Genomic DNA, 4,285 nt, shown 5'->3' on the forward strand with positions numbered 1-4,285 from the left:
TTTATTTAATTGTTTATGTATTTAATAACGTGTATTAGAGAGTGTTTATGGTCCAGCCGTAGGAATATTTATTTAATTTCAAGTATTTAAATGTAAGTCCATTATTTCGAATATGTTTCATTATGTTTGTGACTCCGTTGGCATTAAGAAATAGCGCGGGCGCTCTAGCCAATCACAGAGCTCATGACTGGTGACACTGGATGGAAGCAAGTTTCCGGAGAGGACATGAGGGAGTTCTGAGCAGGGGACGACACTGGACATGGGGAGAGCTGGACGGTCGGCAGAAAGATGGACAGTGGAGCAGTTTGCTCGGAGAATAGAAATATTTCGGGAGTGCCGACCTGTGCTGTTGTGAGATATCCGTGGCCTCTGCAGTGAAGACGTAGTGTGCGTTTAGAAGTGAATATCTCGCGAGCTATGTTGTTGTTCATAACTAATTACGTGCAGTAGGAATCTATTGTTTCCCTGTTATTCAACTTATATTTTATTTAATTGCTGTACCGTCGACACCAATAAGTGTTTTACAGAAATATACCGCATTCTCAAAAGTACTTCTACTATCGTACTCATCACTTAAGTCCGTTAAGATAGTACCTACAGATTTTATTTAATTGCAATCTTTCATTTCTAAATTTATATGTTACATTCATAATTCGCAGTTGCCGGGTGATAGAAACATTCGACCATTCGATTCATGTGTGTACTCTTATCGTGTACTATAGACTCAGCAGTATTTGGCCTGTAATGCGGCAACTACATATCCCAGCCCCTAGACAACAAAACCAGCCAAAACTTTAATATTGCAACTTTGAGTCGGAGAGTGCGTAGTCACTAGGAAGTCCGCACCTTTCTATCAGTTCTGACCTGTCTTCTCTGACCTTTCTCACACCCTTACTTCTTCCTCCCTGCTATTATATCGGCTCACTCCATACACCACCCCTGGCAGCCAGCCTTTTTATCATCATCCCAGATTCCTCATTCTTGCCACTCACTCACCAACATGCCCAGAAACTGAATTTCCGTCCTCCCGCGCCCATCATATACACACTACAGTTCATTCGCCGAGTGAGGCAAACACATTGGTAAGACCTTGTTACTGTACTTATATTCGGGAGTAAGGGGGCCCAGGTCCCTTTCTTATCTTCCAGGTCTAGGTTTTCCGTCATTTCACTAAAGCGCTTTAGCCGAATGGCAGAATGGTTCGTTCGCAAAGTAATGGCCGATTTATTTCACTTTCCTTCTCCTATCCGAGCTTCTGTTAGGTGTTCGTCGTCGACAGATTAAAATATCATTTCCAGTATACTCATCAAACCAGCATTCACTTCTCCTACTCCACTCTTATCTTTTACCAATGCAGGTCCTGCCCACTGAAATGCTTCGTTTTTCTTAAAACGTTTTTTCAGTATGTAAGTATTTTAAATCTAAATAATACCACGGTTGGAACTTAAATAGTGGCAACTATTTATTTACAACAGATACAAAAGAGTTACATGTTTGCACCTGTTACTGTCCTTCAGAGTAGTCACCAGCATTGTGTAGAACCCGTTGCCAGCGATGTCGAAGGCATAGTATAGCGTTAGCAGAGCCTGTCCTGTTGATGGAGCGAATGGAACGGTCTATTGCCTGTCGGATCTCCGGAACAGTTCTGAAGCGAATGCCACGAAGTGGTTCCTTCATCTTCGGAATCAAATCAAAGTTACGAGGACTTACGTCCGGGGAGTATGGTGGATGGTACAGTATTCCCAGTCCCATCGACCGAACGAGTAATCACATCTTGCACTGTATGCGCCCGCACATTGTCGTGCAAAATGATGGGTGGGTTGAGCAGAAAGTGTCGCCGCTTCTTTCGCAAACCTGGTCGCAGGTGTTGCTCCAAAAACGAACAGTAATACGTGCTCGGGAAGCGAGAACGCGGCTGCGAGACCACGAGCTGCGGGAAAAACAGGGGGAGGGGCTTAGTACTCCAGATATGAGATATACTCAAGAACTTGCCAAAAATGAGTATTATAAGCAACCTTGTCTATGAGTAAGGTACACGTCTGTGGATTATTTCGTTTGTTAAACAATTCACAACAGTCAAGACAACACTGCACAGCGAAACCGTAGAAATAGGTCGAAGAGCAACTCGAAACAAACGTCGAAACATGTCAAGTTCCTGTATCATTTCTCTGTGCTCCCACTGTCGCAAAAATTCGAGAACTCTTCAGAAGTTTCAAGTGAGAGTAATGTTGTTTGAACATTCTACAAGTATATAAGACCTCGATTTGACCTCCAGTGCTTACAACATCTTCTTAAAGATAAAAAAAGGGTTGACAGCCTCAAAGACTTTTGAAAATGGTGAAGTTTAAGGTTTCGCTCAGTTATGGCTAAAGCCACTAACGGCAGAGTTCGATTTTATTTATTATACTAGCCTTTTCCTAGCGGCTTTGCTTGCTTACGCGTTCGACACATGTTCCGCACACATCTCTTGTACCCCCTCTCTGTCTGCGTCTCTTCCCCTCATCTCTCTGCCCACCTCATCCTTCCTCCTTCCTCACTTTCCATCTCCTCTCCCCCTCTGCTTAACCATGCCTACCGGCATGAGAAGCCCCTGGATGGCATGCTGATATACATCATGTGGCCTTCCCTCTCCGTCGCCGGCCGTTGTTGCCGAGCGGTTCTAGGCGCTTCAGTCCGGAACCGCGCGACTGCTACGGTCGCAGCTTCGAATCCTGCCTCGGGCATGGATGTGTGTGATGTCCTTAGGTTAGTTAGATTTACGTAGTTCTAAGTTCTAGGGGACTGATGACCTCAGATGTTAAGTCCCAAAGTACTCAGAGCCATTTGAACCGTCTCCATCTGTCTACTACTCCTCTCCACTCTATGATCAAAAGTATCCGGACACCTTCTGAAAATGACTTAAGTTCGTGGCGCCCTCCATCGATAATGCTGGAAATCAATAAAGTGCTGGCCCACGCTTAGCCTTTATGACAGCTTCCACTCTCGCAGGCATACGTTCAATCAGGTACTGAAAGGTTTCTGGGGGAATGGCAGACCGTTCCTCACGGAGTGCTGCACTGAGGAGAGGAATCTATGTCGGTCGCTAATGCTTGGCACGAAATAGGCGTTCCAATACATCCCAAATGTGTTCTATAGGATTAAGGTCAGGACTCTGTGCAGGCCAATCCATTACAGGGATGTTATTGTCGTGTAACTACTCGGTCACAGGCCGTGCATTATGAGCAGGTGCTCGATCGTGTTGAAAGATGCCTTCGCTAACCCCAAATTTCTCTTCAACAGTGGGAAGCAAGAAGGTGCTTTATATATCAGTGTAGGCCTGTGCTGTGTTAGTGCCACGCAGAACAACAAGGGGTGCAAGCCCCCTCCACACCATAACACCACCTCTTCTGAATTTTACTGTTGGCACTACACACGCTGGCAGATGACGTTCACCGGGCAATCGACATACCCACACCCTGCCATCGGATTGCCACATTGTATACAACAGACGAGGTCGGCCTGTACGCTTTTGTGGTGTAAGTGTCCCTTCACGTTTCCAGTACACTATCATATTGGAAACTGTGGACCTATAGATGTTTTGGAGTGTGAAAATCTCGCGTATAGACGTATGACACAAGTGATACCTAATCACCTGACCATGTTCGAAGGCCCTGAGTTCCGCAGAGAGTCCCATTCTGCTCTCTCACGATGTCTAATAACTACTGAGGTCGCTGATATGGAATACCTGGCATAGGCGGCAGTACAACGCACCTAATATGAAAAACGTATGTTTTTGGGGTTGTCCAGACACTTTTGATCACATAGTGTACCTACCTCTCTGTCCATCCATTCCTCCCCTCTCTCTCTGTCCATAACCTCCTCTTCCTTCCTTCCCATCCGCAACTGTGTCCCTGAAAGGCATGCTGATGCTACCCACAAAGCCTACTGTGCAGGGTAGCCTACATGTCAAGAGTTAAAAAACCCTTTTTGCCTGTATTTACTTTCCTGTGGGAGCCAGCTGGTCCCACAGTGCTGATTCTCATATAGCAAGCAGTATGAGCGCAAATTTCGTTGAAATCAATACTGCAGTTTAGATGGAGATGTGGGACACAAGTATACATCTTGTTTTTTATGTATAAGGATAAAGCAGTATAGATTTAATTGGCCTTTGGCGTTAGTAGTCTATCCAGGGAAGTGACTGTTTACAAATAGTTATTCAATATCATTTAAATAACACAGGTATTTTAAATTACATTGGTATAGTTTAAACTTCATGATACTCATTGTATGACTGAAAGCTATTGTT

Source organism: Schistocerca gregaria, chromosome 3 (assembly GCF_023897955.1).
Source record: "Schistocerca gregaria isolate iqSchGreg1 chromosome 3, iqSchGreg1.2, whole genome shotgun sequence".
Classification (NCBI taxonomy): domain Eukaryota; kingdom Metazoa; phylum Arthropoda; class Insecta; order Orthoptera; family Acrididae; genus Schistocerca; species Schistocerca gregaria.